The 20008-nt window shown below is 43.9% G+C and overlaps 1 long non-coding RNA gene across 2 annotated transcripts; it reads right to left on the reverse strand.

Annotated features, from left to right (window-relative positions):
* Positions 1-14341: 14341 nt before the first annotated feature.
* LOC112660335 (uncharacterized) lies at positions 14342-19364 on the reverse strand. 2 transcript variants are annotated; one of them, XR_003136850.3, is made up of 4 exons: positions 19198-19364; positions 17893-17984; positions 15576-15699; positions 14342-14639 (listed from the first exon to the last, which is right to left on the reverse strand). It is a non-coding gene; the product is annotated as an uncharacterized LOC112660335 (long non-coding RNA). The 2 variants fall into 2 exon arrangements; XR_004813996.2 differs by lacking the exon at positions 17893-17984.
* Positions 19365-20008: the final 644 nt, after the last annotated feature.

Consider the following 20008-nt stretch of genomic DNA (forward strand, 5'->3'; position numbering starts at 1 on the left):
ATGGAAAGGGCTATGCAATAGGACTTTATGGGGTGCCTGTGGCTTGACAGTCATGTGAGTGAAAGAAAAGGGCAAAGGTGGTCTCCTTTGATATTTAAAATCACAAGTTCCCCTGTAAAACCTGGACATTGTTTTTGATGTGCTTTAGCAAAAGAAAGAACTGCTCCGTCTTTTTTTTTTTTTTCTTTTTTTTGCCTCTTGGTTTTAAAGACAATCTAGTTCAAAATTATATTCTTTCTCAAAGATTTTCCTAACACAGGAAAAAAAAAAGCAAGCCCAGTCTAACTGCAGAATTTTAGCTCTTTTTAAATTGTGACCAAGACACCCACTCTATTTCTCATTCTGACTCCAACCACAAGAGATCTGAACAGGACTCAATTTTCACCATCCTTGTCTGGGCCAACATGGTGATTTAAATATAATATTTAGGCACAAACTCTTGCAATCACTTAATTATCCCACCTTTGCAGTAATACTAGTCAGTTTTGTACTGAATATTTTCTGGAATGAAACACTGGAGGACCTGAGCTCTCCTCATTTGACATCCTAAAAGAAAAAAAAAAAAAAAAGCACAATCCTTGTTAATAAAATAAAAAAGAGTCATCCTTTAGTGAAAAGAGTGGCCAATTTCTTTTTTTTTTTTTTTTTAAGATTTTATTTCTTTGAAAGAGAGAGACAGGATAAGCAGGAGGTGGGGGCAGGGAGAGAGGGAGGAATACTCCCCTTGCTAAGCAGGGAGCCAGACTTGGGGCTCCATCCTAGGACCCCGGGATCACCAGAGCAGAAGGCAAGCACTTAACCAGCTCAGCCACCCAGGTGCCCCAACAGTTGGCCATTTTTCCACTAGAACTCATTGTTCTAGAAATGTTATTGTTGAAAACATCTAGAACTGGGGATCCCTGGGTGACTCAGTGGTTTGGCGCCTGCCTTTAGCCCAGGGCGTGATCCTGGAGTCCCGGGAGTGAGTCCTGCATTGGACTCCAGGCATGGAGCCTGCTTCCCCATCTGCCTGTGTCTCTGCCTCTCTCTCTTTCTCTCTCTCTCTCTTTCTCTCTCTCTCTCTATCATAAATAAATAAATAAATAAATAAATAAATAAATAAATCTTTTTAAAAAATGTAGAACTAGAATCTGCTTTTTATAAAGCATCAGTCTAGTGATTATGCAAAATGTTTTTCCCTTCAGTCACTATCGGAAATCCTTAAGCATTACTAAAAACACCTACAGGGACACCAGGGTGGCTCAGCAGTTGAGTGTCTGCCTTAGGCTCAGGTCGTGATCCCTGGGTCAGGGATTGAGTCCCTGCATCGGACTCCCTTCAGGGAGCCCACTTCTCCCTCTGCCTGTGTCTCTGCCTCTCCCTCTGTGTCTCTCATGAATATATAAATAAAATCTCTTTTTAAAAACCTACAATTTTTATGCAAAATTATGATTTTGGCTTACCATTTCCCTAGTTTGATTTCTCGCAGAGAAAGACCTCCATTAGGCTAAAATGGAGGGAGAAAAAAAGATGTCTTTCTCTGACTTTCAAGGGAGCTCACCAAGAGGCCATCAGAAATCAATGAAAATGCATTCATTGGAGGATACAGATCCATGAAAGAATGCCTCTGTGTGTATTTGGTTGGTGACCTTGGGATATATTTTCAGAATTTCAACTCCAGCATACATCTCATACCAGGGGGCTGAGAATTTAGCTGGAGAGCAAGGTGAGCTCCCCAGTGCCTTACATACACCAGCGCCCTCACTGCATGCCTGAGTACAAATTAAAGGAGGGGAATTTGAATGTCTGGCTTCCTGGGAAATGAAAAGTCACAGGGTTTCTTAGCACCATCAAGCCTTGATTGCCCAGATCCATGGAAAGGAACAGTGGCCCAGAACTCCAGGTGACACTGCCATTCCTTCCATAGAACCTTGGAGTACTTTACCTGTCCCATGTTTTATTCGATCACCCTCCCTCTGTGACAGTCTCCTCCTCTGGGAGGAAGTCATTTGTCAACCCTAAGGATGGATCCAAAAAAGAATCCTTTCAGTTTTGAGGAGTCGCCTACCAAACTCTGGATGCACCTTAGCGTGTTATAGGCATGGGCAAATGGTAACATGAATGAATTAAAAAATAAGACAAGTTGAGCCTGGTCTCACAGATTTGGGAGGCAGAGGGTAGAGGGGATGGGGCCTGGCCATATGCCTAACACTTCAGTCCCTCAGCAGTCATTTCAGTTCCCCCCACAAGTCATCCTTCTATGCTTCCCAGTTAGGGAAAGGACACATTGATGGCATCCCTCATATTTATGCCATTGCTTCTCAAAAAGGTTCTGTAATTTCTTACCATCAGAACCCAAATACCATCCCAGTTCCATGATAGAAAAGATAATCCTAGCAGATAGGCAGATTCTGTACAAAAAAAAAACTTAATAAGAGAGGTGAAAATAGATACATAGATGATAGATGGATAGGTGGGTGGATGGTTGAATGGATAGATAGATGATAGATGGATAGATAGATGATACAAAATGGAAAGAAGGAAAACAGTAATAAAAAGAATTGAAGACTATGGTTTGCTGCCTAATGGGATTACAGAACATAAATCTTCTCCTATCTTGAGACTCTGTATTTCATCCTTGGCAAATTACAGAAGAACATATCCCTTCAATAAACTTTTAGTATACTCCACTATTTCTTTTTTTTTAATTTTTAATTTTATTTTATTTATTTATGGTAGGCACACAGTGAGAGAGAGAGAGGCAGAGACACAGGCAGAGGGAGAAGCAGGCTCCATGCACCGGGAGCCCGACATGGGATTCGATCCTGGGTCTCCAGGATCGCGCCCTGGGCCAAAGGCAGGAGCTAAACCGCTGCGCCACCCAGGGATCCCTACTCCACTATTTCTAGAGTGAAATACCCCACAGGCTGTAGTCTGGCTTCATTGCTAGGAGAGCTCTTCAAAAATACACATTCCCAGGACCCACCCCGAAGATCTTAACTATAGGTTAAAGGCGAGACTACCTCCATCTTCTTCTCTGGGTAATTTTATTGATTTGGGTGGTCTGAGAACCTCTGCTATAGGGTCTGCAAAAGAAAACCAAGCCATAGGGACTTCTGTCCCAGAGAAATGGAAATATGGTCCACTTCCTATTCTAACTTCAATGCATCTGAGGGAATGCTGGAGAAGGACTGGGTTGGAAGCCAGCACTGAACCCAAGCTCAGCTACCTACTCACAGGGACAACTTGGCCAAGCCATTGAGAGTCTTCTCAAGTCTAAAATGAGGCTACCACCAATAGCATCTAATTCCATGGGGTAGTTGGATGGGTGGAATAAAACTACATATAAAGTACTTGGCACAGGCCCTAGGACCAATTCTGAGAGTTTTTAAAATTTGGATTATGTTGTTGGTATTCTTTTGGGGTCAGGCCCCATTCAAGTGTTGTGAAAGACAACAGAGAGGGTGTAAGTTTAGTAACTGATTACTAGTCAAGGAAAATATAATAGTAATAATAATAGTAACAGTTGGGAGCTGCTCACTCTGTACCAGGCTCTGTGCTTGATAGATTTTAATTTAATTTAACTTTTTTCACAGGGGGGTGGAGAGGGGGTAGAGGGAGATAGAGAGAGAGAGAGAGAGAGAGAATCCCAAGGAAGCTCCACACCCAGCAGCACCCAACTCCAAGCTCCATCTCACCAACCTGAGATGATGACTTGAGCAGAAATGAAAAGTCAGACTCTTTACCAACTGAGCCACCCAGGCGCCTCTGTGCTATCAGTTCCAAACAGTAAGTTCCTCTTTCCAATGCTTTCATGGTGGCCCTTCCTGGGGACCAAACCGAGTGTTACCCGTGCTGAAGACAGTACTAAGAAACCAAGTAGGGACTTAGGCAAAACAGTGACTCTGGGCTTAGCTTACCTCTGTTTCCTTGGCTGGTCACCTTGGCCTGACTTCAGACACTTTTCCTTCTTAACCATGCTTGGGTCTTGTCCTCCCTCCCGGGAAAGGACTGATACACTCAGTTCTGGGGTGCTGTAAATGGCACATGGCCCCAAGAGAGATCGCCCCCCGTGGCCACTTGGAAATCTGCACATTTTCTGAGAACAAGAAGCCTTAAACCAAGGGGATTATCTCTGATTGAAGAACTGGGGATTTTCACAGATCAGATGGGATGGGCCACCAGATGTTGGCCCATCCACAGGAAGTGAGCACCTGCTGCCCCCAGAGGTACAGCACTCCCAGGAAGCCTTCTTATTAGTGCCTCTAGGCCATTTTGTAATGTAAACAACGAAGATGAAGCCAGTGGCTAGAGCTTAAAGAGCCCTTAAGGATCATAAAGTCCAGAATTCCCAAAGTACAGGATGCATATACAGGTATCCCCTGCTCTTCGAAAGCTCGAATTCACCACTTCACTTTTACAAAAGACTTACTTTAGTACCTGCTTTCAATACCTAAAAGAAATCTGAAGAGGATTTTTGCTTTTACACCCCCCCCCCCCAAAAAAGGGCAAAAAATAAAAATTAGCATTCAGTGTTTGCTTCCCAAGAAGTGATCATAGAAGCAGTGTATACCCAGAGGAGCCAGAAGGGCCATGGCCAAGCTCCTTCCTGGAAACTCCAATCAGTGTCTCTTCATCTAGCCACCAGAGCTTTGAACTGTGTCTGCGAGCATCTGTGCTTTATCCTGATCTATTTTGTGCATCCCAGCAAGATGTGTCCTAAGGTTTCAGAAGAGCTTAAGAGAGGTTATTTGTTGGGTTTGCAGTCAAAAATGTTTCCATATAAATTAATAGTAATTGCTTCTTCGCTTTACTCCATTTCGGCTTAAGAAAGTTTTCATAGGAATGCTCTACTTTCAGATAGCAGGGACACCTGTAACACATGAGCCACAGTGATTGGCTGTACGAGCATATCGGGCCATCACAAGACAACCTGTCAGCCCACATCCTGTCCCTCTGATGAGCTATAGAGAAAAAACAAGTCTCCAGGGGTCCTAGTGTGTCTTCTCTAACACTGGCCCATTACTGTTCTGAAGAACCACAGGTGGACCTGTGGCTCCGAACTCTTAGCAAGCCACAGCATTCGGTTAGAATTTAATAACAGATTTTTGTTTTATCTGCATCAAACTTATTTCTTATCCTACCTCCTATTTATGCCAACTGATTTTCCACCTGTGAAAGTGAATAAAGCTTCCTTTTCAAAAAAATGTTATTGAGCATGTAAATTTAGTGAGTCCATTAAAAGAAAAATATTGACAATATGACTAAGAATATGTGTTCATAGATCTGATAAAACTTGGAAAAACTGATAGACACACATTCTTTCATTCAGAAAACCCCCAGCAACCTAACCCAGCACTTTACTGATAGAGAGCCAAGGCTAGGGCCAAGGTCACTTGCTTGCTTGCGGGTAGCCAAATTCATGCTGAACATGCAGCCAACTCTAAGGCACGAGCAACTGAAGAAATATGATGTCTGGCTCTCGTCAAGCAGAATGATGGGACAGAAGAAGCAAAAGGCAAAGGCCCTCAAGGGTCTGAAATCTGATCAACAGTGAACCCGTGGTAGGAACCTGTCTGCAGGATTAATTCTGCTTCGGGAGGCAAAGTCCAGGGTATTAGCTCAGCTAAACCCTCAAGTTCAGGGCAGAAAATTTATCTATGGCTAAGATAGAAACATCTCAGGTCCAGTCTCCCTGACTCATTTGTTGGACTTTAGGAAACAACCTATGAATGTGTGAATGTGAACCAAAAGAGCCAATATGGGGCACCATTTTTTACCAGTAGAGATTCATGGCAGAAAGAATGACTAGACTGCCCTGGACCAATCTTAATAGTGACTCCACGTGGTAGAGATAAGCAATTGTGGTATTCCATTGATTACCTTATCAGGTCTCTTTGCTTGGTGTTTGGGCTAGAGTTGACCACCTGGGATTAAAGCATGCTTTCTCAATTTTGGCACAATGGACATTCAGAGCCAGATAATTCTTTATTGTAGGAGACTGTCATGAGCACTATAGCATGTGTGGAGGCATCTCTGGCCTCTACCCAGGAGATGCTGAGAGCAGCCCACTTCCCATCCCCCAGCAATGTCCAAAAATATCTGTAAACATTGGCCAATGACCTGAGGGGAAGGTGGGGCAGTGTTGTCCCTGGTTGAAAACCACTGGGCCAACATAATCCCAAGAGGCTCTTGGACAATTTAAAGAGCGCGTAGTGGAAGTGTCAAGAGGGAAATATTGTATACATCTTGGTTCCAGGAGATGCAGGAGCTCAAGAAACGAATTGGAAAAACAAGAGTTTATGCTACAGGACTCTCTGGATATAAGTATAAAAAGTCTGGCATCCAGCCGGTGCTCAATATTTTAATTTCTTTGCCATACTGCTGGTCTTTGCATGTCTATTTCTTTCATAAGCTTTAAAAAAAATAATCATGAAGGTGTATATGTTCATTTCAAAATCAGAAAGTGAAACCAGAGCAGGAAAATTGAGGGAAAATCTCTTAACTGGGTGACGGGCATTAAGGAGGGCACATGATGAGATGAGCACTGGTGTTACACCATATGTTGGCAAATTGAATTTAAATTTTTAAAAATCTTCTCTTATATAAAATACTATGAAAACAGGACTGTGGTGGGCATCATAGCTTCTTTGCTTTTGTCAGTATGGTATTCCTTCATCTGCATATAGTGCTCACTTTTTCTTTGGGAAAGAGACAGCTTAAGACACCACTTGGTCTTAGCCACAGGGTGAGAATAGAATAACCAAGGCGAATCAAAGAGTCTTTCCTGAGAGTTTGGCTCTTGAATAGAGGTGCATAGGAACAGGTGTTAGGAGTTTGGCCATGTGGTAGTTGCCCTCGAGAAATAGGTCATAATTGAGATCACTAGAGATGTTTTGCATCTGGCTGGTAGGCATCTCATAATTCCTTGTTCTTGCTCCTTTTTAATTAAGCACAGGCTACTATTGGCAACCAAAGGACCCACAATTAAGTCTTTGAAACTCAAAGAGTGACACAGATTGAACCAGCTATAACAGGAGCTTTGGAAAATTAAATTCTATTCAACCAATCAGAAATATGTTAAGGTCAATGACATATACTGTGGAAGTAAAGTTATCAAGTCTCAAGGGAGCTTGATGTGGGGAGAGGCAGGTAGTATAGATGCAAAAGAAAAAAAATTAAATCAATATAGTCAGCACTGGACAACAAAGAGATGCATCCTATACAAAGAATCGCAAGGACATTATTCTACAATGGTTGAGTGTAGTCTGGTTCTTATATTAGGAGTGGAGTTTGTAAATTTATACAGAATTGTTGCATTGTACAAGAATTGACATCGTTCAAATCAAGCTAAGGAAGCTTGGTAGAGATAGAGAAGGAGAAAGAAAAAGAGAAATTGAAATAGGACAGGATGAGCCAGAAGTAGTGTGCAGTGTGATTCATGAATCATCCAGTGCCTGCCAGCCTCCAAGTCTTCATGCCCCACTCATGCCCCACACTGTATGAGCATCTTGCTCCAGTGTGACTTTATATTTTTCACACACAGCCCCAAAACTACTTAACCGTATGCTCAACTGATAGAGTGTGCTGTCTTCCAACACTGGAGGAAATTCTAAGAAGTTGGGATTTACTGAGAAAAGGTTAAAGAATAACTGAAATGTTTTGCTTTGAAACCCTTTGGTTTGGAGGAGTTTGGTTTTGCTTTGTCGGTTTTTTTTGTTTGTTTGTTTTATATTTTACAGTCAGGATCTATGTCAGTTATTCCTTATTTGTCCTGGTAGAATGGGGAGGGTTGATCTGTGCTCATGTCTTGTTACCATGCAATTCTGTAAGCTCAAGGCTGCTTGAAAGAAGAGTGGATTCTCTGTCTTGGGCTCTTTCTCTGGCTTTGGAAGTGGGGAGTGGTAGTTTGCCAACTCCCTGGAAACCTTAGTTAATAGCAGACAGGGAGTCAGTAGATGGACATGGCTTCCTCGGCTTCCAGAAGCTTTCACTCTACATTGAGTGTTCTGCTCTGACTTCCCGAGTCCTCAGTGGGAGGGAGTCCCATGTATCTGTGGTGACGACTCCTCCTGTATTTGACTGGCTGCTCTTCCCTGTCCCGTTTATAAACCCTGTGCTCTCAAATTCTTCTCTTGGGATCTACTTCTGGAAGAACCCAAATCAAGACTCCTGGCATTTTTAACATCTATGCTTGTGACCTCACTGCTATGCTCCAAAAAAGGAGAGCTTAGTCATTTGTGAGAGTCAAAATCCAGCCAAGCATTGCCTACTGGGTCATCTTCTCAAATAGAAACCATAGATATGCTAACAGCCTATGGCTTTTTGAGGGCCTGCAAAATGTTTGCAACCCTAAACAAAAGGCACTGGCTCCCAAATATGAGAGAAATCTGTAAAATCAAATGTAATGTATGTTTGACTAAGTGTCTACAAAATGTAAAATGAGGTCAACTAGTCAACCACACCTCAAACAGGTTCGTGTGCAGTTACAGATAAATTATAATGAATGTGGGGATGTGGGTATTTTCAAGCTCATGATAAGTAAGGCAGAGCCGGAAAAGCATGCTCCTGGACGATGGACGTTTACCCATCCTGGGATTGAGACTGAAATCCTCATGCCCAACATGACACTCAGACTCTTCAAAACAGAGGCCAACATGTCTCTCCTGCTCACCCTGCCTCCCCCTGAGTTATAGATCACTATCTGCAGACAGAAATCTTTTCTGGGGAGAAGGTGTCACCAACGTTCAGAATCCAATATTTGCCCTGGCTTTGTTCTGCCTTCGCAGGAATCCATACTTTGAGGCAGTTCTGAGGGAGTCACAGTCTTCCCTGCCGGATTCTGACACTGCTGGCCCCTCCCCCACATTAGCTTGCTATCCAAATGTGACTCAGAAGCAGGCGAGGCTCAAGGGGATCAATGACAGCTCCAATCAAAGCCACCCAGATAGGCTGTGGCTGACCGCTCCTTGATATAAAAGGTGTTTTATTTCTCATCCCTTTATTTTTGTCACTGAAAGAATGCTTCCCATGTGTGGATTAATTAAAGTGTAAACATTAAATATTGATTGATGCATTATCAGCGTGGAGCAGTGGCCTCCCGTCTGATTGATTCCTGCAGTGATTTATTGTCATATTTGGGGAGTCATTTCGCTTGATAACCAAGAGGGATGGCCTGCCTCCCCCCTACCCCCGCCAGGCTGGTCTCACTCCCCCCTTTCCTCCCCGGCACCTCCTCTTATTCTTCTAGGTGACATCTGAGTCCTAATAACTAAAACATCTTCATCTTACTGTCGAGAGAAAAGTGTGTGGCCTGACATTTGTTTTGTGTATGTGTATGTGTGTGTGTCTCCCAGGTAATTATCAAATCAATTAACAACTTAACACTGAAAATAACAAATCTACTGGCTTCTATGGGATAGTTCTGATTAGCAGAGCTTGCCCCCACAGAGTGCCAGGAAATATAATTATGAGCAAGGTGGGGGGAAGGATATAAAATGAAACAAAGAAAGAAAGAAAACCCCACAGTTCCAGTCTTGTCATTTCTCTAAGGTGCATTTCACTGTGGAGCTGGATAGTGAGGGGGGAATAAAGTAATAATTCATATTTGTAATTGGTCATGAGTCTCTACAGATAGGAATTAGCATACCACATTTCATCAGATTGACCCACACAAAATTACTATTTGTACAGGTCAAAAGCAATCTAATGTTGACAATTTCATATGGCTCCACCTTCTATATTTAAATTCCCTTCAGAGGGAGGATATGATGGTTAGTGTTTACCCCATCTCTTCCCCCAACGAGAACATTGACACAAAAGGGGTAAAGTCACAGAGAGCCACCATTTAGTTTGAGTGTAGGCATACACCAGGCATTAATCTAAACATTTTCTATAATTTCTTCATGAAAAACTTATCACACAGCTTGTGATATGGCGCTATGGTCTGAAGGTTTGCATCCCCCCCAAAATGTATACGTTGAAATCCTAACCCACAAGGTGATGGTATTAGGACGTGGAGCATTTGGGAGGTGATTAGGTTGTGAGGGTGGAGTCCTCACGAATGGGATTTGGTGCCCTTATAAAACAGGCTCCAGAGAAATCCTGTCTGCCATCCCCTTTCCACCACATGAGGGTACAATTAGAAGTCAGCAGATCCTTAGAGAACTCCCACCTGACCCCACTGGCACCCTGGTATTGGACTTGGAGCCTCCAGAACTCAGAAATACATTGCTGTTTATTAGCCACCCAATGTATAAGAGTCTGTTACAGCAGCCTAAACAGACTGACAGGTAGGCAGTATGATTTTACCCATTTTACAGATGAAAAACACAAACAATAGAACTACTATATGATCCAGCAGTTGCACTACTGAATATTTATCTCAAGAATATGAAAATATTAATTCAAAGGGATATATGTATCCCTGTGTTTATTGCAGCAATATTTACAATAGTCAAATTATGGAAATGTCCATCAATAGATGAAAGGATCAAGAAGATATAATATATATATTATATATATATAACAGAATATTATTCAGCCATAAAAAAGAATGAAATCGCCATTTGTAACAACATGGATGGATCCAGAGAGTACAATGCTAAGCCAAATAAACCAGTCAGAGAAAGACAAATACTATATGATTTCATTCATATGAGGGATTTAAGAAACAATGCAAATGAACAAAGGGGGGGAAAAGAGAGAGAGACAAACCGAAAAAACAGACTCTTAACTATGGAAAACAGATGGTTACAAGAGGGGAGGTGGGTGGGGGGGTGGGAAATAGGTGATGGGAATTAAAGGCTCACTCATCACAATGAGCACTGAATAATGTATGGAATTGTCAAATCACTATGTCGTACACCTGTAACTAATACAACACTGTATGTGAACTACACTGGAATTAAAAAAAAGAGAGAGACGAACACAAACAACAATGTGAAAGAAAACAAGGCTCCAAGAGGTTAAATAAGTCAGTGGAGATCCCATTGGACACACACAAGTCTAAAGGTGCCATCACCCCTGTCATGTGTCTGGTTTGAGGCACTCATAGGTCAAGGGGAGACTCCCAGACACCCCAGAGCCCTAATTCCAATCAGTGGCATACAGGAACCAGCAGCCCCATGCATGGGTTGAAGACTTAGGCTTGGTTTCTTGGTTTCTTGGTTCCTTCCTCTTGGCAAGAGAGAAAGTACTGGCACTGCCCAGACTGCTGTAGAAAAAAAACATCGATGGGGGTGTTTGACCCAATTCTATAATTGCCATTCTGAGCAGGAGTCCAGAGTCAGGTGCTGTTTAAAGAAATGGGTGTCGGAGGTCTTCTTTGCTGTAGCCCAGATAGGACTTTCTGGTGGTCTTCTGTCTGGATGACATCCTCAGGGAGATAGGAGTCTGGTTTCCTATTAGTCATCAGATTAATTATCAAATGGAACTAGATAAAGGAAGCCAACACACTGTTCCCCTCTACCTCTCTCTACTGCCCTGGAAATTCCAGCTGGTGGCTGAGGGTCCTCCCTTCCACATTACACTCTGGTCTCCAGGTCCTCCTTGATGCCATCCATGACCATTTTGTACAAATCGCATCACCAAGCAAGATGCCTCTTCACATGATCAAGGGTCTGCTTCCCACAATCCCCTTCATCTTCCTTGACTGGTGCTTTTCCAAAGATGATGTAGATAAAACATGACTGTCTATTACAGAATGGCTATATCCTCTAGAAAGCTTCACACTCTGAATAAGGCACAATATAATAGCAAACTATTGATTAAAGGAAAATGTATCATTTTCAGAAAATCTCCTGGTAGAAACATATCCCACTATCCTAAGACTTTTCTTTTTTTTTTTTTTTTTTCCTAAGACTTTTCCATGAAAAATTCAGGAGGAAACGTTTTCCTTCCTTCCTGTGTGTGTGCTTGCATGCATGCATGTGCACACACGTGTATGTGTGTGTGCAGATCCATGTTGGTACTGGTGTGGTGTTTGTTTTCCATCTTCTTAAGTTGAATATTCAGTTCATGTATTTCAATCATGTATTTCAATAAATCTCTTTAAGGCTATAAATTGTTCTCTGAGTAAGGGTTTAACTACATCCCACAGGTTCACATGGTACCATTAATTTCTAAATAGTTCAGCTATTTCAGTTTTGACTACTTAACCAAAGAGTTTATTTGGAAAGGTGTTTTTTCATTTCTAAGGGAGAAAGTTTGCAGCACATTTTCTAGAAATATTATCTACTGTAAGTAGTACTGTAAGTCCTAGAAGTAGCTAAATTTCCCTCAGTTGTTCTTTTCAAATCAATTTCATAGCTCTTGAAATTCAAATATCCAGTAATAGATAAATAGTATTAAGCCAACTCTCTAAGGCAGAGCTGGTGTCACTGGCACGCTAGATGAAGTCCATAGGAGATAGGTAGTTTTCCCAAAGCCACAGAGCAGAGAAGGGACACACCTTAAGGCTTCCTGGCACCTAGTGGAGTGCTAGTCCCTGCCACATTCAGTCCTGGCTCTTTTTTTTTTTTTTTTTAATTAAGCAATTTCTACACCCAATGTGGGGCTTGAGCTCACGATCCCAAGGTCAAGAGTTGAACACTCTTCTGACCAAGCCAGCAAGGAGTCCCCAGTTCTGGCTCTTGGTAAGGTTTATTTTCTCGACAGTATTGTTGAAAACCTAGGATACGCCAGGTACTATTCTAGGTGTTAGGAGGCAGTGATGAACAATATAGACTAAAATCTCTGCCTTCCTGTGCATTTGTTGGGGAGTTTACTTTCAGGATAATGAGACCATAGGTGTGACAACAGGACCTGACAATAGCAGAGGACCCAGGAGTACAGGGGAATCGCCACTGCAAAGTCTGGGAAACAGCAAGGCCTTGTCTACCAGGAATTCTTACAAGTCCCCTTCACTTCTTCCTTGGTGGCACTGGAGGTAGTGGCAGCCCTGCAACACACTGCTTCTCTCCGGAGTCACCTGAGACACACTTTATTCCAGCCCCCAGACATCTTCTGGGCACCTACCACTCCAGCCACAGCGCTAAGAGCTTGTACCTAGGATCTCTTTTCATTTCATCCTGATGTTTCCACCAAGTTTACAGAGGAGCACACCAAGGCTTAGACAAGCTAACTCACCCAAAGCTAGTATCTGACTCTAAGAGTTTCAGTCTCTAAGACCAGTGCCTATTTCAGGACCCCAAGGGTTTAGGTCTTTGGGGTTTTGGGGGTTTTGTTTTTGTTTTTTATCATTTGAAGGAGTCTGTGGGGAAGAATTAGTGGGATTTCAGTTGGTTTACTGGTCCCTGTTACCAACATGTGTGAATTTTGTTCCATCTACCTCATTGCCAACATCACTGCCATCCCATCGGTGGGATAATCGTTGCTACCACCGATGAGCACCCAGGGGCTGTGCTAAGCAAAGGATGGGGGCTAAACACAGGGACTCTGGGTTGGAGGTCCTGGGTTCAAATGCTGGCTCTTCATCTTATCACCTGGGGAGGATGGCATTGGGCTTAGTCTCACTCACTATTGCCCAGGAAGTAAATGGCAGCCTGGACTCAACCCAGGTCTGCCAAGCTACAAAACTCATGTTATTCTGCCTCCCAGAGGCTGGTTATGGCCTTCAAACAGAGTCCTTGAGAAAATAATTCTAACATCTTCAGGGCTGCACATGGTTCTGTAACTCTCTAGGCCCCTGGATGACAGTAAAGGTGCCTGAAAAGTCCAAAGTCGTAGTGGGAACACATTTTGCATCAATAGACAAAGAGGGAGAGAGGAGACACACAGACGCTTTGGGAAACACAGGTGGACCTGGGGAAAGCAGAGGCCAAGTTTTCTTCACCATGCAGAGCATTCCTGGAAGCCAAATGACTTAGGGAGGGTTCCCTAGAAGCACAGCCTGAGACAGGAATCTGAATGCCTGGGATGCGTTGGTGTGCTCAAGGGAGGGAGACAAACAGGCCAAAGGAATCAAAGGGCTGAGCAAGACCGTGGTCTGGAGCAAGGTCTAAGCGTGGTCTGTGGAGATGAGGATGCTGAATGGTGAACTGCCCCTTGGGACTGTTGGGACTGTTTCCCCGTGGGGCTGGCCACCCACGGGCCATGGGCTGCTCAGGGAAGGCTGACTATAAGTCTTCAGGAAATGGTGAAAAGGTGGCATTGGCAACCAACACTCTCCGTGGCTGGAGAGTGGTTGCTCTGACCGAGAAATGGGGATCAGGACCGAGACCCAGCTCCGCGTGAACACACAGCTTGTGTGTGTGTGCATTACGGAAGGGCCCCCTGGGCAGCCACATTGGTACTTTATCACTGATGCTAGAATCACCGGCCCATAGTGATAATTGAAAAGAGACCACTTTTAGTTGGCATTCATTTTCTTTTATTTCTTTTTAAAAAGATTATTTATTTGAGACAGAGTGCATGCACATGAGCCTGGGGAGGGGCAGAGGGAGAGGGAGAGGGACGAGCAGATTCTGTGCTGAGCACTCCCAAGGTGGGCTCGATCCCACAACCCGGAGATCATGACCCCAGCTGAAAACCAGAAGTCCGCTGCTCAACGGACTGGGCCACGCAGGCACCCCTGGTGGTCATCTCCAAATTCTCTGCAGTCGATGCCTCCCAGATTGTGTGTACACCACCCTTGGTGCACATTTACACACCGAGGCTTCCTAAGCAGAGGAGAAGCCAGGCAACCCGTTGCAGAAATGACCAAGAGGCGCCCCATGGTATTTCATGCCGCTTAGGCCTCCGGCTTTTTCCATCGCCCAAAAGGAGTTGCCCCATCTTCACCTCCTCCCTCTCCTCCAATAAGAGAACAGGATTTCTATCCACAGGAAGAATAATTCAAGTCTCACCCAATCTGACTGCTTCACTCTTGCTTATGAAAACCATAAAATCAGATACCCCCATGTGTGACCTCTGAAGACATGGGGGTTGAGAGAGTGTCATAGGATCTCAGCATTCAACAGGTTCAAAAAGAATGTGCAAATGGCTCCAGGATGATCTCTATCGAAAGACACAGAACCTGGACAGTATGTTCTTACAGATGTCACCCAAGGATGGGCGACTCCTTCATCTTAGGAAGGAAAAGTCTGACATCCCAGGGGTGTCCCTCCCCCTAAGGGTGCATTTCAGAGAAACTCACTGCAAATTGTGGCTGCATTTATTTTCAAAAGGATCTCTAGAGGCGAGAGGGCCGAGGGCCACCTTCTCACACTGTGCCTAGGGGCCCCTCTAACACCGGCATTAATTCAGAGACAAAGGGACACCAGAAAGTCGGTCCTGTGTGACTGAGGGGGGCCCAGAGCTGTCACAGAGCAGGAACCCGGATAAGGAACGCAGAAACAATATGTTTGAAAGGCAGGTGGGGGCTTTATGGAAGCAATCTTTACGGAAAGGCACGAGAATCCCCTTTTACACAAAAGCTATATCTGTAGCAAATGGCTGGCCTCTTTTTCACTGTCCGGGAAAAATGATTACCCGAAAGAAAAAGCATCTAATATTGTACCTTGTTCTCCTCCCCCCAACATGACACAAAAGACATCCTTATCACCCAAGCTCCATAATTCTACTTGGACTTGGAACCTCTTATCATGCAAGCTTACCTAGTGTTCCAAAAATGAGGGAGGATCTAGAAGAAAAAACAGCTTCCTTTCTTCTTCCAAAATGGCTTTCCCATTTTTTGAATCAACAAGCAGGACCCATGTCCTAATGTTGGTGTGTTATTTCCTGAAATTGAATATAATGGGTTTAGAAAAGTGGGGGGGGAGGGAGACAGAGTTTTGAAGTTTGCTAAATGCCCACCATCTCCATAACCACTCAAATCAGGCTATTTTTTTTGTAATTCCTTTAAATTAAATATCTTTGATAATAAATGCAAATCAGGGAACAATAAATTATAACTTCTAGGCTGACCAGTGACTAATTATATATATTATAATTAACTCCAGTTTCCAACACAAGGTATTTATCTTAATAATCAGCCCATATACATTAGCATATCTTAAAGGGATTTGTAAAACAGGCTTTACCATCTGAAGAGCCATCTGAGCTTCCTCCCCTGGACTCTGAAAGGGTGCAGATTCAAAAGAGAAGAAATTACTTTAAAAAGAAGTCTGAGCTAAATATAAGTTGAGAAACTCAGATTATAGGCATAAAACCCTGACTTGAAAATATTTATCCTAAATACACCCTCTGACCATCACTAAAGAGCCTTCAGATTCTAAAAATCTACAATTGCCACGAATCCTGTTCAAAATATCTTTAACCCTGCAAGGCTCTTAAAACGCCACCGTCAAAATGTTGGGTTAAGATTTGAACTTTCTCGAAGGAGACAGATTTTTTGGAAGCCTCTGACCAGGTTTTCTGAAAATCAGCAAGGAGAGCCCACTTTGGGTGTTGGTGGGACAAAACGGCTTGCCACCGATTCCATTCCTATGCCTGCCTTCCGGTCATTCTAGAAACTTAATTACTTCTCTGCCCCACAGTCGGCTGAGCTCTTGGGATTGTAAACAAGGCAGGGAGGGCCTACGCGGGCCCTCTGGAGCCCAGTTATCTGCCGGCTTTTTGTAAGATTTGAGTTTTGTTTTCCAGATTTGCCACGGAGTTCAGGGGTTCACTCCGAGAGCACCGAGAAGGAGGAGCGGTTTCAGGTGCTCCCCCTCTCTGCCTGCAGCCTGCCTTTCTTAAAGACCATGCGAGCCTCCTCCTAGGGCTTTTTCTCTGGCGCTCAGGAGTCTCTGGGGTGAGCAGTTAAGCCTTTTGATACAGCTGGTAATCCCAGCTCTGGCCATTATCTGTGCATTTTCCAACTGTCCCTGGGTAATTGTCCAAGGGACTTAGACAAGTCGGACCAGCCAAAGGCACCAGGAAGGTCAAACCGCAATAGAGCATGCCCTGATTTTATCCAGGAGATTGATGCGCAAATCACCTTGATTTCGATTTGGCACTGGGGTTATAAAATGCACTCGCAATCACCGATAACATGTAAGATCAGACCCAAGCATGGGACACTGTATTTTATACCCTCTGTGGAGTTTGCCCTAATGCAACCATAAATCAGCCCACAAAGCAGGGCATTTGGTCCATGCTAATAGAGACAACAGGGAAGACACCCAGGGTGCGTGGGGGATGGAGACATTTGGGGAACTTGGGATGAGCTTGAAATCTTTAGCTTGGATCAGGGCCACCCAGATGTCAACCAAAGGGGGACAGAGCACGGCAGGCCTTTAGGGGAAACCACAGAGGCAGTCAGGGTCACCCACGGAGACGTGCTTGCACATGTCCCAATGTGTGCATACATTTATGTTTCTCAGCGCTTGCAGAGATTTGAAATCTCCAGGGAGGAGAAAAAGGAACAAAACAGAAGGCAAAAATTAAAAAAAAAAAAAAGAGAGAGAGAGAGAGAGATAAGAAGAAGGCAAAATCAAAATCTAAAAAAATAGAGAGCAAAATCTTTCTCATGCACACCTTTGAGTGTGGAAAGAGGATAAAGTATTGTAAGGAGGAAAAATAAGCAGTCCAAAGCCGAAAATCTTTTGCACAGTTTGTAAATAACTCGGCAGAAACTACAATATCATCCCCCTGGAATCCTTCCTGTCTACCCCCATGAAAGGCTAGCATCAAATTAATTTTTTTTTCAAATTAATTTTAAAAAAGACAAAAAAGTACAGACTTTACTTTTTAAAAACTCTCCAGCATCAGTCACAGTAGTTTATATAACCATTTTGTAAAGCATCCTGAGTGGGAGATTTACTGGTCTTCAGATGAAACTCAGTTATCAGGAAAAGAAAGAAGCAGCTTGTCCTCCAGGAGATCCATCTTTCCCTTGCCTGGTGGCTGAAGTTCAACCCCCAAATCTGTTTATGGAAATGGCTCTGCTCCCCCAATCTTTCTTCCCTCCCTGTGCAGCCCCCCATTCACCTGTGGGGGAGTCCAGGCCAGCAGGCCTCTGCCTTGCTCTGTGCGGGGTATAGGCAGGGGCAGAGCCAAGGTTTACCATGCCTTATGAGGAGCTACGTAGAAAGAAAGAGAAAAATCTAGGTTGGAAAAAAAAGAAGAGAGACAAGTAATCACTTGCATTATTTTTTTCCTGCCATCTTTATTCTTCTAGAGCTTCATGACTTCCTCCCCCACGTAAATAAAGTGAATAAAGCAAACATCTAATGAAAAGGATTCCTCTGCTTGGGGTTCCACAGTTAGCTCTTCTCCCTGAGTGAAACAAAAACCAGCAGACTGAATTTGTGGAAAATATTGACTCCATTTAACACAACCGAAATTCCCTTAAATTTGAAGAAATGCTGCTTCCAATCCTGCATATATTTAAGCCTTCTGTAAAATCTCACATTTGTATTCCTGAATGCCATTGACGAGTGAACATGATTTGGGTTGGAAAATGAAGCAACTAGACAAATCCAGAGCCCTGGTGTAAAGAACCCCGAGGGTGGTGGTGGCCGAGCTGGAAACCCGCTTCTCAGCAGACTATCATTCCATGGTTTCCTTTTCCTTTTTAATTAAAGTGGAAAACACACACACACACACACACACACACACACACCATTTCTTTTTTAACAGTCCTTTCTCTAGTGATATCCTATCAAGGCAGGAAAATAAGTTACTAAGTGAAAAATTTGCATTGAGGCCAGAAAGGGGAAGAATCCTACAAATTCTCAAAACTCCGAGTCTTGAAGGTAAGTTATGTTTCTGATATCTACTGCATTGTATCCAAATGAAACTCTCCGACAGTTTTATACTTTTGAAACCGACACAAAACAAAAAGAAAAGATAAGAATGAAAGGAAGCTTCCTGTCGCACTTCACCCAAGGTCACCATGTCAACCTGAAATAACGAAAGGAAAGAAAGAAAGGAAAAGAAGAAAGAAAAGAAAGAAAAGAAAGGAAGAAAGAAAGAAAGAAAGAAAGAAAGAAAGAAAGAAAGAAAGAAAGAAAGAAAGAAAGAGAAAGAAAGAAAAGAAGAAAGAAAGAAAGAAAGAAAGAAAGAAAGAAAGAAAGAAAGAAAGAAAGAAAGAAAGAAGAAAGAAAGAGAAAGAGAAATCGCATTCTCCTTCCAAGAGGCAGAGGCTGTGCTCAGGGATTAGAGAAAAATCCAAACCCCATTCTGGCACATGGGCTCCCCTTTCTCCCGGTCACTCTCCCACCCAAGGTGAACAGTTGAGGGGCATCTGTGGGCAGAACCGGACCACCTCAAACCCACAAACAGTCTTCTTACCGAGGAGTCGCTCCCTGACCCAGCCAAGTGGGAGCACAGAAAGTTCTTCCTTCTGCTTCCAGATAACAGGGATCTTTCTGGATGGTCCCACCCAGAGAAGACGGACAGAACCCCAAGGAGCAAGCACAGACGGCGGAGGCCAGGCTGGCCCAGTACCAGGCCCAGGCAGCCACGTGATTGCCCAGCTGAGGGCTCGGAGGCTGACCTCCTTGTAAAATGTGTCAGCTAGAGCCAGAGAAGGTGGCAGGGGAGGGTGGGGAGGAGGTGTAGATACATCCTTGGAAGTGGCGGGGGGGAGGCTGGGGGGGACATGTGAGATAGATCCTGGAGCCCCCCAGTGCAGGATGGCATTTACTGTGCCTCCTTCATCTTCTCCTAATCATTGTCTCCTCAGGGGAGTCGGGCCGGGTGGGGGGTGGCGGGGTGCTGATCTAACCTAGCCTGGCCACTTAGGCTGAGCTGTGAGGCCTTGGGAGTTAACCTGTCAGTCTCCTTGCTGGGAAAAGCGGTGATGACGCACTGCACAGTGCGTTTCTGACGACCCACCTGGACATCCTCGAGGCTAGGCCACCTGCAAGCTCTGTGACAGTCTGTCCAGCACCTCTACCCACAAATGAGGGAAGAAGTAGTTCCTATTGTCACCATTGAGATTAGGCTTTCCTTTTGAAGGAAAGGGTCCTGCTTGGAGAACCTTAGCCCCCAGTGACCAGCACACAACAAAGCCCAAGGAAAACAAGCGTGTTTGCATGTGTGTTTGCTTCCAAAAATATTATCCTTGGGGCGCCTGGGTGGCTCAGTCATTAGGCGTCTG

This window comes from Canis lupus, chromosome 2, assembly GCF_003254725.2.
Source record: "Canis lupus dingo isolate Sandy chromosome 2, ASM325472v2, whole genome shotgun sequence".
In the NCBI taxonomy this organism is placed as follows: domain Eukaryota; kingdom Metazoa; phylum Chordata; class Mammalia; order Carnivora; family Canidae; genus Canis; species Canis lupus.